The sequence below is a fragment of the Arvicanthis niloticus genome, chromosome 5 (genome assembly GCF_011762505.2).
Source record: "Arvicanthis niloticus isolate mArvNil1 chromosome 5, mArvNil1.pat.X, whole genome shotgun sequence".
Classification (NCBI taxonomy): domain Eukaryota; kingdom Metazoa; phylum Chordata; class Mammalia; order Rodentia; family Muridae; genus Arvicanthis; species Arvicanthis niloticus.
In genome coordinates this window covers 10821568-10835861 of record NC_047662.1, presented here as the reverse complement: position 1 = coordinate 10835861, position 14294 = coordinate 10821568, and positions in this window count along the sequence as shown.

The following is a 14294-nucleotide window of genomic DNA, read 5'->3' as shown; positions in this document are numbered from 1 at the left end:
TTATTATTAGGTATTTTATTTAATTCAAATGCCGCCCTTTCCCCATTCCCCCCCTTAGAAAACCCCTACCCAGCCCACTTTTCCTTTTTTGCTTTATCATTTTTTTAATATGTTTATCATAATTGTTTATATTTTGGAATTGTTTCACCGTCAGAGGTGTAACCCCTACCGACCTAGTATACAACTAATCTTTTGACTGTGGAGATACATAATATCTGCCTCCCTGTCTCCCCCTTTCTCTTTCATCACCTAGCTTCTCACTCTTCCTCCTTCTCCTCTTCTTACTCCTTTTCTTCCTCTCAGTACTCCTCCTACCTTGCTTCTCCTACACATCACCTTCTGTTTAAAATGAAACTTTTCTCTCAAAATACAATTAGAGCATAATTATGCCATTTGTACCATGAGGTACAAGGTTCCAATACCCCATCCATCCTTTTGTTGGACTAACCAGCAACTCTGTTCATTTATCCACAACTAGAAACATGTCCGTTCTGAACCTTGGCTTAGGATGAATGTCAGCTACGACCATCCACTCAAATCTTTTCTCTTACGGTAAATAGCTGTAAGTTTTCAACCCCATCAGAAATCCAGAATGACTGAGTTAACTATAATTGTGGGAAGCACAAAGCATAGCTTCTAAAACTTAGCCAATTTATAGAGACCTCTGAACACCTGAAAAGCCCCTATACTACCGAACGTTGGAGCATCAAATCTTCAGCCTTCTGGCCCAGAATCATCTGACAGACCTTGGTGATGCAGGATTATTAAGGACTGATTACTCTGTCTAGGCAGATATAATCAGTCGACTATTCTGCATGTGTGTCCTTTTCTGGACAGTAATTTGTCTGTAGTTGGAGAGAGGCAATTCTTGCCTAGTGGCTGTTACCACACAACTGGAGTAACTCCAAGGATGCTCAATTTCTTCTTAGAATCCACGACAGGAAGCTGTCAGGAGCAGATAGGTCTCTAATCAATATGAACATTAATATATAAATATTTGTAGCATCAGTTCTATGGACTTCTGATATTTTGAAAACCAACTATCCATGTAAGGTAACCTGGACTGTTTTCTGTTCACTCCTCTCAGCTATTTCTAAATAAAATATGGGAAACACCCTAACAATAAACTCAAAAATATGAATTTGCTACAGTCCCTTAACTCATAGGTTATGGGTCCCAAATCATTTAAAAAGGTTAAAAAAGGGTTGGGTCTAGGCATTGTATTCCTAAATGTGTTATACAGGCACAATGCCCATGAGCGTATCAATATTCATCTCATTTTTATATTAATAAGAGGTTCGTACCAATGAAAACCTTAAATTTGAGATCAAAGTAAATTTTGTACCATTTAAGAAATTATAACTTCATCTTGATAATAATTATACAGATTTCTACCAATAGGTTATGGCTATGCAATAAGTCCTAGCTAATCCCCCCTGTTCCAACAAAACCACTACTTGTCCCTAGAAAGACAGACCATTATTAACCACATTAGTCCCCAAGCTCAGGGAATAGGGGCGCTGACTCTTCTTTAACTTCTTCAAGCTGATTAAGGGCGTTGAGATTTTAGAAGAGGGGTTGGGGGGAAGAGTAAGTTGATAAGCCTCTAATGCTGTGTCTTCACTGAATCCAGATGGAATTCCAGGACATCAGAGGTTTGGGCAGGTCTGCTCAGTATGCTTGATGAGTAGATACACCAAGGCTGTGTATTCTGCAATATACAATTCTCAGAACAAGTTTTAGTATCAAGAAAAAAAAAAATTTCCCACCCCTAGGGGGCTGACATTTTTTTTTTAAAGATGTTGGTTCTGAAGACTTTCTTTTCCTCGCATGTTAAAATTGGTTGTAGTATTTACATTTCAGATTTTATCCTCTTAGCCTACTTCCTCCCACCACCCAGAAACCTCCTATCCCATCCCCCTCCTCATGCTTCTATGAGGCAGTGACAGCACCTACCCCCCCCCACTATCCTCTCCCCACCCTCACATCATTCCCCCCCCCCCACTGTGTGTTCATTTTTTTTTTATGGGACCAAGAAACCCCTCTCCCACCTATGTGCGACAAGGCCATCCTCCCATACATATACCTCTGGAGTCTTGGGTCCCTCCCTATGTGTTCCCAGGCTGGTGGTTTAGACCCTGGGGGGCTCTGGTTGTTTGGTATTGTTGCTTTCCACCTGGGGTCAATAACCCTTTCTGCTCCTTCAGTCCTCTCACTAAGTTCTCCATTGGGAAACCCCTGATCATATCAGTGGTTAATTGTGAACATTGTCCTCTGAGTGTGTTAGTCTTTGGCTGACCTCTAAGGAGACAGCTATATCATGTTCCTCACATTATGCACTTCCAGCCATCCACAACAGTGTTTAGATTAGGTGACTGTACATGGGGTGAATACCCAGGTGGAATGGTCTCCTGATGGCCCCTCCTTCAGTTTCTGTTCCATGTTTTGTTTCCCTATTTGCTCCCTTGAGCATTTTTGTTTCTAGTTCTAAGTAGAACTGAGGCATCCCCTCTTGGTCTTCCTTCTTCATGAGCTTCATGTGGTCTGTGGGTTGAGTCTTCACCAATCCAAGCTTTTGGGCTAACATCCGTGGAGATATGTTTGTGTAGCTACCTTCTTTTAAGGCTTTTGGAAGATTAGTTTCTTGCTTTTTCTAGGTTATAGTTTCCCTCCTTGTGTTGGAGTTTTCCACCAATTATTCTTTGAAGTGCTGGATTTGTGTTGAGATACTGTGTGAATTTGGATTTGTCATGGAATATTTTGGTTTCTCCATCAATAATGATTGAGAGTTTTGCTGGGTATAGTAGTCTGGGCTGGCATTTGTGTTCTCTTAGGGTCTGTATGATATCGGTCCAGGATCTTCTGGCTTTTATGGTCTCTGGTGAGAAGTCTGGTGTAATTCTTATAGGTCTGCCTTTATATGTTACTTTGCCTTTTTCCCTTACTGCTTTTAGTATTTTTTCTTTGTTTTGTACATTTGATGTTTTGACTATTATATGGCGGGAAGTATTTCTTTTCTGGTCTAAACTATTTGGAGTTCTGTAGGCTTCTTGTATATTTATGGACATCTCTTTCATTAGGTAAGGGAAGTTTTCCTCTATAATTTTGTTGAGGATATTTACTGGTCCTTTAAGTTGGGAGTCTTCCCCCTCATCTATACCTATTATCCTTAGGTTTGGCCTTCTCATTGTGTCTTGGATTTCTTGTATATTTTGGGTTAGTAGCTTTTTGTATTTTGCATTTTCTTTGACAGTTGTGTCAATGTTTTCCATGGTATCTTCTGCACATGAGATTCTCTCTTCCATCTCTTGTATTCTGTTGGTGATACTTGTGTCTATGACTCCTGATCTTTTTTTTAGGTTTTCTATCTCCAGGGTATTGTCCCTTTGTGATTTCTTTATTGTTTCTACTTCCATTTTTAGATCCTGCATGGTTCTGTTTAATTCCTTTTCCCGTTTAGTTGCATTTTCTTGCAATTCCTTAAGGGATTTTTGTGTTTCCTCTTTAAGGGTTTCTATCTGTCTACCAGTGCTCTCCTTAAGTTCTTTGAGAGCGTTATTTATGTCTTTCTTAAAGCCCTCTATCATCATCATGAGAAGTGATTTTAATTCTGATTCCTGCTTTTCTGGTGTGATGGGGTGTTCAGGGCTTGCTCTGATGGGGGAGCTGGGTTCTGATGATGCCATGTAACTTTGGTTTCTGTTGCTTATGTTCTTGCTCTTGCCTTTTGCCATCTGGTTAACTCTAGTGCTGCCTGTACTTGCTGTCTCTGACTGAAGCCTGTCTTTCTAGTTATCTAGCTTGTGTCTGATCTCCTAGGGTCCAGATGTCTCTGTGATCTTTTCCAGCTGTACTGATTATAGTGGTACCTCTAGGATGCCTCAGGATATGGTGCCTCCAAGGTAGTAGTCCAGCTAGGTGTCTGCTGTTCTGGGTGCAGTGTCTCCTCTAGAATATCTCAGGATATGTTGTCTGAAGCTCTGCGTTCATTTGTTCCTCTGTGGCTCTGGATTGGGTGGACCTTCCAGTATGTCTCAGGTGGAATCCGGGGTCCACACAACAGCAGACCTGGCAGAGGTCTGATCCAGGCCTCAGATCTGGGAACTAGTTTCTAAGACACTGTCCAAGTTAGAGCGCCTGGGATCCCTACTTCCTCTGGGTTCTTGGAGGTTGGGGACAGAGCTGCCACCCAAGATCTGCTCAGTGCTCTGGCCCAGACTGGAAGGAACCAGTGTTCCAGGCCGGGAGTGACTTCCTGGGTCCTTTTGGTTCCCAGTTACTCCCTGTTTAGGGCGGGCCCTGCTGTCTGCTTACCTAAGATCCTGCCTGAGTTCGAGTGCCTGGGATCCCTGCTTCCTCTGGATTCTTGGAGTTATTGGGGACAGAGCTGCCACCCAAGATCTGCTCAGTGCTCTGGCCCAGACTGGAAGGAGTAGTTCCCATTCTTAATGTTCTCTCAGAACATAGAGGAGTCAGCAGGATGCAGATTGTTTTTCTTCAATACCCCAGACACTGGTTTCACTTCCCCCATGGGATCTTTCTTTCCATGCTTTTCTTAGATCACTATGTCATAGTGCTGAGATCAATATTCAGGGCTTCTGGCTTGTTAGGCATAACTTTTCTTCCAGGTGTGGCAATACACCTTTAATTTCAGCATGCATCAGGTACAGTAGGTAGCTCTCCAGGTATTATAGGCTGTCCTGGACTACATAAGGAATTCCAGGATAGCATGGGCTATATGCATAGTCTTTATTTTTCAAAAAAAAAAAAAAAGAACCAAACCAAACCAAAACAAAACAAAAAAAACACCCAAAACCCAACCAACCAACCAACCAACCAACCAAATAAAACCAAACAAACAAAAATACAAAAGGGTACTTCCTTAGAGAGATAGCCACAAAGTTGTCATTTACTATTTAGCATTCTGTACTCTATAATACAGATTGGATCCTCTTACCATGACTGTGGGAATAGGAAGAAAGACACCTCCAGCTATTACTGCATGCTTCTCAAGCAGTCCTGCACACCAAGAAGCCCTCTCTCAGACGGGCTCTTAAAGGCCAAGATTCTCTAGTATTCTTCCTCCAGAAGTTGCTGTCCTGCTCTTTGACTCCATTCTCACAAAGACAATATCACATATGATGCACTCTTGCCTAGATCTCCTTATTCTGCCCCAGCTAACATTGAACACCAGGTCCCACTGCCTTCACCTTACAAGCCTAAACAACCATGCTTTCATGTTCACCTCAACATCTAATGTCAACATTTGCTTTTATTTTATTTCAGTATCTCACTCACTCAAATTGTTAATAGTTTTAATCTGGAGAGACAAAAGGAATGTCCTATGTAGCAACTTGGGCTACTGTCATCCCTGGATATTGGATGAAGATGGGCTTCTTCATCTACAGTCACTGTAGATGACTGAAGGCTGCAATGCCTAGTCTGGGATCCTTAAGGCTTTTAAACACCATTTGAGTCATAGGTTCCCTAACAATAACATATCTCTAATCCCAAGGAATGAAGGACCAGAGTACTCTATCCCTACCCTGCTCATCCACATGGGGTCCTAGATGGTTCTTGTATGCAGAGAAAGTCAGGGGATGACTTCCTTTAAGAATGGGTGATCAAGGTGTTCCTGAATTTTCCACATCCCTAATATCTGTCACTTAGTGGTGCACATTTGATCGGTCAGTTCCATGGACCATTTAGGATTCTATATGGACCAACATGGTGAGGGTTGAGAAATTTTATCCCTCACTCCCTAGGACAGAAAGACAGTGACTAATTAAGGGACATGTGACTCTAATGGTCCTTAACAATCTTAAGAGTCTCAGACTAGACACTGCAGAGAGCAGCCCTCTACAGTGAATCCAGGCTGCAGGCACTTGCTGATTTGAGTGTCCTGCCATGGAATCCAAATGTGATGATTCAGTGACTCCAAAGGAACCTAGTCCATCCTCAGCTAATATCCAAGGATAAAAGCATCACAAGATGGCATGCTGAACATTTCTTTATATTCTCTGGATTAAAACTAGTCACAATTTGGCTGAGATACAGAAAAATGAAAATAAAAGCAAATGTTGACATTTGGAGTTGAGATGAGCATGGTTGTTTAGGTTGTTAGGTATATGCAATGGGGTGAGGTGTCAGCTGGCGCAGGACAGGGAGGCTCAGGCAAGGTGGGTCACATGTGATGCTGTCTTAGTGAAAATGGGGTCAAAGGGCAGGACAACAGCTTCGAGGAGAAGGCCACTGGAGAATCCTCAATCATTCTGAGCCCATCTGGGACAGAACTTCCAGGTCTGCGGGACTGCTCAGGTGGCACACAGACACATATGAGCTCATTGCTTCTTCCCACAGGCATAGGGATAAAGTCCAACTTATATTGCAGGGTGGAGTACACTAAGAAGTAAGAGAAAACTTTGTGGATGTCTTTCTGAAGAAGTGCCAGCTTGTCTCTTTCTCTTTTTTGTTGTTTCATTCTTTAAAAAAAAAAAAGATTTATTCATTTGTTTTATTTATTTACTTGTTCTATTAAGTACATTGTAGCTGTCTTCAGACACACCAGAAGAGGGCATCAGATCCTATTACATATGGTTGTGAGCCACCATGTGGTTGCTGGGAATTAAATTCAGGACTTCTAGAAGAGCAGTCAGTGCTCTTAACCACTGAGCTGTCTCTCGAGTCCTCATTTCATTTTTTGTTTCATTTGTTTTTAGAATTTAATTTTATTGTTTATGTCCTGCTAACTCCCCTTTCCCAGTCACCCACTCCCACTCTTCTTCCCCCAATAAGTCCCTCCTTCTTCTCTGAGTGAGTAGGACCTCCCTGGGTATGTACCAACCCTGGCACTTCAAGGTTCGGTGCTTTCCCTCCCATTGAAGACAGACAAGGCTGCCCAACTAGAATAACACATCCCACAGGCAGACAATAGCTTTTGGAATAGCTCCTGCTCCAGTTGTTTGGGACCCACATTAAGACCAAATGCACATCTACTAGATGTGTGCATGCTTGGAGGCTTAGGTCCAGCCCATGTATGTTCTTTGGTTGATAGTTCAGACTCTGAGAGCTCCTAGGGTTCAGGTTAGCTGTCTCTGTTGGTCTTCCTGTAGAGTTTCTATTCCCTTCAGTGTCCACAATCCTTCCTTCTAGTCTTCCATAAGAGTCCCCAAGCTTTATCCACTGTTTGGCTGTGGGTGTCTGTATCTGTATGGATCAGCTGCTGAGGAGAGCCTCTCAGAGAACAACTTGCTCCTGTCTGCAAGCATAACAGTATCATTTTAATAGTGTTAGGGCTTGGTGCTTGCCCTTGGGACAGGTCTCAAATTGGGCTGATTATTTGTTGGCCATTCCCTCAGTCTCTGCATTTCCCTGTCCCTGCATTTCTTGTACACCGGATAAATTTTGAGTTGAAAGTTTTGTGGTTGAGTTGGTGTGTCTATTGCTACACTTGGATTCTAGTGTGGCTACAGGAGGTGGCCTTTTCAGGTTCCATGTCCCCAATGTGGTGGGTCACAGCTAAGGTAACCCCCATTGCTTCCTGTGTGCCTCCTTTGTTTCTGGCCTTTACGTCATCCTGGAGAAGCCCCTGGTATCCTCACCTTGGTCAGCTGCAGATTTTCATTCATTTTCATGGTCATCTGGCCATCTCTCCTATCCTTCATCATACCTTATTCTGAACCCCTATTCCTCTCTGTATCCTTCCTCCCTCTCAGTTCTCTCTCTCCATGTTCCTCCTATGACGGTTTTATTCTCCCTTCTAAGTGTGATTTAAGTTGTCTTGCTTGGGCCTTCTTGTTTAGCTTCTTTGGGTTTGTGGAGTGTAATGTTATACCTGTATTTTATGGACTGTGAATGAGTACATAATATGTTTGTCCGTTTGGGACTGGGTTAACTTTACTCCGGATGATGTTCTCAAATTCCATTCATTTGCCTGTAAAATTCATGATATCTTTGTTTTTAATAGCTGGATAGTATTCCATTGTAAAGATGTACCACATTTTCTCCATCCATTCTTCAGTTGAGGGACATCTAGGTTTTTTTTTTCTAGTTTCTGCCTATTATGGATAAAGCTACTATGAACATAGTTCTTTGTTGTTGTTGTTGTTGTTGTTTTTTCAAGACAGGGTTTCTCTGTGTAGTCCTGACTGTCCTGGAACTCATTCTGTAGAATAGGCTGGACTCAAACTCAGAAATCTGCCCACCTCTGCCTCCCAAATGCTGGGATTAAAGGCGTGTGCCACCACTGCCCGGCATGAACATTGTTCTTAGAATGTGTCTTTGTGGGATGTTGGAGCATCTTTTGGGTACATGCCCTGGAGTGGTATATTGGGGTCTTGAGATAGAACTATTTCCAGTTTCCTGAGAAACTGCAGAATTCATTTACAAAGCAGTAGTATATGTTTATTTCTACCAGCAATAGAAGAATGAGCCCCTTGCTCCATCATTCCTTCTCCCGAATAACCTTTCCAAAAGGGAGTGAGATTCAAAGAAGTAGGACTTAGTTCCTGGTGGGATAAAGGTAAATTGTGTCTGTGTTGGTTCTTTGAGAGACTCTACATTTTGAGCGTGATGAGCGTTTGACTTTGAGACCACCAGAGTATACAAGAGGGGAAACTGAGTTCTCTTTTATTGTGTATTCTCCAGAGAAAAACTGTGCAGACATGGTTTTAAGCCAATAGAAAGTCTTTATTACCCAGCCTATACTTGGTGTTCAAGATATTTTAACAACAAACACCATGTTCTAGGATAATGTACTTCCATTAAAGAAACGTTAAACATCCTTAGTCATGAGGAAAATGCAAATCAAAACAACCCTGAGATTCCACCTCACACAAGTCAGAATGGCTAAGATCAAAAACTCAGGTGATAGCAGATGCTGGTGAAGATGTGGAGAAAGAGGAACACTCCTCTATTGTTGGTGGGATTGCAAGCTGGTACAACCACTCTGGAAATCAGTCTGACGGTTCCTCAGAAAATTGGACATAGCATTACCTGAGGACTCAGCTATACCATTTCTAGGCATATATCCAGAAGATGCTCCAACATATAACAAGGACACATGCTCCACTATGTTCACAGCAGCCTTATTTATAATAGCCAAAAGCTGAAAGGAACCCAGATTCCCTTCAACAGAGGAATGGATATAGACAATGTGGTACATTTACATAATGAAATATTACTCAGCTATTAAAAAACAATGAATTTAAGATATTCTTAGGCAAATGGATGGAACTAGAAAATATCATCCTGAGTGGTGTAACCCAATCATAAAAGAACACACACATAGTATGCACTCACTGATAATTGGATATTAGCCCAAAAGCTTGAAATACCTAAGACACAACTCACAGACCACATGAAGCTCATGAAGAAGGCAGACCAAGTGTGGGTGCTTCAGTTTTTCTTAGAAGGAATAACAGAATACTCATGGGAGACAAAGCATGGGACAGAAACTGAAAGAAGGGTCATCTGGAGACTGTTCCACCTGGGTATCTATTGCATGTGCAGTTACCAAAGGTAAGACACTGATGTGGATGGCAGGAAGTGCATGTTGACAGGAGCCTGATATAGCTGTCTCCTTAGAGGTCTTCTAGAGCCTGACATATCCAAAGGAGGATGCTCACAGCTAACCATTGAACTAACCATGTGTTTCCCAAGGGAGGAGTGAGAGAGAAGACTGAAGGAGCTGAAAGGGTTTGAGGCCCATGGGGATAGCAACAATACCAACCAACCAGAGCTCCTAGGGTCTAAATCACCAGCCTGGGAACACATAGGGAGGGACCCATGGCTCCATCTGTATATGTAGTGAAGGAGGGCCTTGTTGGGTATAGGTGGGAGAGGCGGTCCTTGGTCCTGTGAAGGTTGGATGCCCCAGTGTGGGGGATTCGAGGGTGGGGAGGTTGAAGTGGGCTGGTGGTGGAGGCACATCCTCATAGAAGCAGTAGGAGGGGTATGAGATATGGGGTTCCTAGGTGTTGGTGGGGACTTGGAAAGGGGATCACATCTGAAATGTAAATAAAATATCCAATAAAAAATAACAGCCAGATTCTGAATAACAGAAGCCAAAAGCAAAGGTAGTACATGTAGAGACTTTATTATAATTATGGAGTATACTGGATTAGGTTTGTTTTTGTATTGGCTCATAGTACTTTCTGCATGCTGACTTATTTGGCCTGAATGGAACTTCCACCATGGAGTCAGTTTGTGCTGAGGTCTGCTCCCTGTTAAGGTCAGTGGCCCTATTTCATTAACCACGGTGCCAAACCCACACCCAGCATCTGTTTTTACTTTTTATTTAAAAACTTTAATATTTGCTTTGGAGCAGTGGTTATGGTTTTGGGTTGGACATGGTGAATCTAGAGAGGTGGATGGTTGCAAGGGCTGTCCTTGTTGCAGTTAGTGGAATGAAGGCTTTGTGAACAGAAGATGAAGACTCATGGTGCCTGATCCTTCAAGTCTTACTGCTAAGCTGCTCTCTGACACTGGACCACATCTCTCAGTATTGGTGGGACCTGGTTTCATTATGTAGCCCAGGCTAGACTCAAACTTTCAACTATTGTCCTGCCTCCTGTAACAATGCTTGTGCACACTAGAGATACCATATCAACTAAGCTACATCCTCAGAATCAAAGTCTCAAGATAAAAGCCCTCAAATGATTCTCATATTTTGCATGCCATAGCATCCAGCACAGGTCCAAAACTCCAGAAGAGATTCATGATGAAGACCATGCCAAAGGTCCTTTAACAGTGACATTCTCTGCTTTTTATTTCAGGTCAATCATAAGAAACAGTTCTATAAACCCTGAGCTGACTCATTCTCAGAACTATGCTGTCCCAGCCTGAGCTGCCCCATGCTTGGGAGCCAAAATGTTGTGGACCCTTCTGCCCTACACTTGGTTCAGGGTCTAGCAAGAGAGATAGTGGGAGGAAGAAGGAGAAGAGACATGAAGAATGGAGACAAATCAGAGTGTGTGGTCAAGTCTCCTTTACTGTCTCCTCTTATTGCCTCCCTCTTATTATTGTCTCCTGGCTTAGAAGTGAGACATATAAAAGGCGAGAGGCAGACAGGAGAGTTCAGAACAATTTGGAGTAAAAGAGAATCAGACACTTTATAGAATACAACTTGGAATTAGTAATTAGGTTAGGCCATACAACTTAGAGTTAGTTATTAGGCATTAGGTAGCAGGCACTTGGAAGAGAACTTGGAACTGGAAACTTGGAACTTGGAGGCGCTAGGGACTAGGAACTCGAGACTTGGGACTTGGACTAGGAAGAGAGACTGAAGAGTAAAGGGGATTGAATCACACTCTGTCTGGTCTCCATTCCTCTTGTCTGTCCTCACTATTTCTCGTTGAGCCCCAACCCACAGACTGGAACAAATTGGGGCAGTGCGAGCTCTAACAACTTAGCCCCCAAGGCTTTTGGCAGTTTGGGTCCCAAAATTGACAAAATGGTCTGAGACATTTTGACACCCAAATGTGGGGTAGTACATTTCTCAACATTTCTGGCCCCCAAGTGTGGGGCAGCTCCGGCCACAACAGCCATCCTCCCTTACATATACAGCTCAGGCAATGGGTCCCTCTCTAAGAGCTCCCAGGCTGGTGGTTTAGACCCTGGGAGCTCTGGTTGGTTGGTATTGTTTCTCTCCTCATGGGGCTGCAAACCCTTTCAGCTCCTTCAGTCTCCTTTCTCATTCCTCCATTGGGAACCCCATATTTTCTTCATCTATTTATTTGTTGACAGACATTTATATTATTTTCACTTTCTAACTATTATAAATAAAGCTGCTATGAACACAGTTGAACAACTATCCTTGTGGTAGAATGGAGTGTCTTTTGGGTATATGCCCAAGAGTGGTATAGCTGGGTCTTGTGGTAGATTGAGTCCCAATTTTCTGAGGAAATACCATATTGATTTCCATCATATCTGTGCAACTTTACACTCCCACCAGCAATGAAGGAGTGTTTCCTCTGCTCCACATATTTCTCCAGCTTGGCTTGTCACCTGTACTATTGATCTTAACCATGCTGACAGGTGTAAGATGGAATCTCAGAATTGTTTTGATTTTTATTTCCCTTAAGTCTAAGGACATTGAACATTTCTTTATGTTTCTTAACCATTAGAGATTCATCTATTGAGAATCTTTTGTTTAGATCTTTGCCCAATTTTTAATTGGCTTGTATGATTTGTGGATGTCTAGGTTTTTGTGTTCTTTATATATTTTAGACACTATCCTTCTATGGATATGGAGTTGGTAAAAAAAATCTTTTTTCCATTCTGTAGGCTGGTATTTGTACTATTGATGGTCTCCTTTGTCTTACAGTCATAAGGCCCCACTTATTAATTGGCAATTTTAGTGCCTGCATGATTGTGTTCTCTTTAGGAATTTGTCTTCTGGTATGATGTGTTTTCTTTCCTATCAGGTATAGTGAGTCTGGTGTAATGGGATCCTTAATCCACTTGGATCTGAGTTCTGTGCAGGATCATAACTATGCAGCTCTTTGTAGACTTCTACATGCAGATGTGTAGTTAGAATGTCCCATTTTTGAAGATGCATTCCTTTTTTCCATTGTGTGTTTCTGGTTTCTTTATCAAAAATTAGATGTTCATAGATGAAGTCCAAACTAGTTTCTTTGGAAAGTTAGTTATGTCAAATGATGTTTTGCTGGGGCACACAGGTGAAAGGATACCTTGCTAAAGCTGACATGTGAAAGAATGCTTTACTGAAGCAGACACAGGTGAGAGGATATTTGGATATAGCAAACATGTGAAAGTACATGTGATGAAGGAGTGTAACAGACAGTGGGAGACCAGCACTGAGCATTGGTTTAGTTTGCTCCATCTTGGTATGATATTCTTCCCTAACAACATATTTGTATTGTTTTGACTTATACAGCATTCTTGAGCTCAACTTGTGATAATATCACCATTGAAAGACACTCACCCAAGAACTGCTCATGAGGCTCCCATGGCAGCTTGCTGTTTTAGTAGCCTCACCTCAGGCAGGTCTTAGAGCCTGGTGGCTTCTTCAGGATTGAATTACTGCCAGTTCATGCCTGGTCTTTGCCTGCTAAAAAGACTGGACTTTAGCTGCTGGTTCATGCCTGCTGTCTGCCTACCTAGAGGACTTGTCTGCAGCTGCTGAGTCATAGTTTGCTATGGAACTGAACTGCTGCCAAAGAATTATTGCTGAATAGTTCTACTTCCCCCACACCCTAACAACTTTTCTCTTCCACTACTCTTCTGGGTATTGAGTTAGAGGAGAAGGTAGAAGCCTTGTTAAAAGTAGGTTGCAAAAAATTTATGCCTACACATAAGTACAAAGTTCCATCTTTAATCTGGGCAATAACTTCTTCAAGCAGTCTACATAAAGAGTATAGAAAAGGGAGGGTTCCTCTTTGCCTGCCTGTTCTTGCTAGTAAGTCCTTTCCTTCACTGACATTAGAAGCACTTCTTTGGAATTCCAGCATGTACTGAACACCTGAGACATCTATCCTCATGGACTGAATAACTACTGACTCTTGGAATTTCAGTTGGTAGAGAGCCATAGTTGAATTAGCTGAACCACAGCCTGTAAGCCATTCTAAGAAATCTATTCCCAGTGGTGGCCCATGCCTTTAATCCCAGCACTTGGGAGGCAGAGACAGGCAAGTTTCTGAGTTCGAGGCCAGCCTGGTCTACAGAGTGAGTTACAGGACAGCCAGTACTACACAGAGAAACCCTGTCTCAAAAAAACAAACAACAACAACAACAAAAAACAAAAAAAATCTATTCATTTTCTTGCCACATGGCAGTGATCATCCTAAATTTCTCTATGTAGACTAGGCTGTCATCTAACTCACAGATCCATGTGCCTCTGCCTCTCCAGTTAGGGATTAAAGGGATGCATCATCATGCCTACATAAACTCCTGTTTAAAAAAATTCTTTTAAGTTATCCTTTGTGCTAGTGAGTTTCTAAAAGAATTTTTCATATGTCTCTGTGATCCTGCTGCCTCAGCCTCCAGGGTAGCTGGAGGATTACTGAGTAGCTCAGATTACAGGCTTTTGCCAACAGGCCTTGTTCTTCATTGGTCTAGTGTTGGTTTCATGTCCTTGACCCAAGTCATTATTTTGGTCTTATTTTTCTTTCTAGACATGGTCTCAATCTGTAGTCCACGCTGGTCTTGAACTCCCGATTCTCCTGCTTCTACCTCCTATGTACTTGGATTGTGGGCATGTGTCACTATGCTTGACTTGCTATAGCTTAGCTTGAATGTTTTCGAGGTCAATCTATGCCCTGTTCTGTTATGTA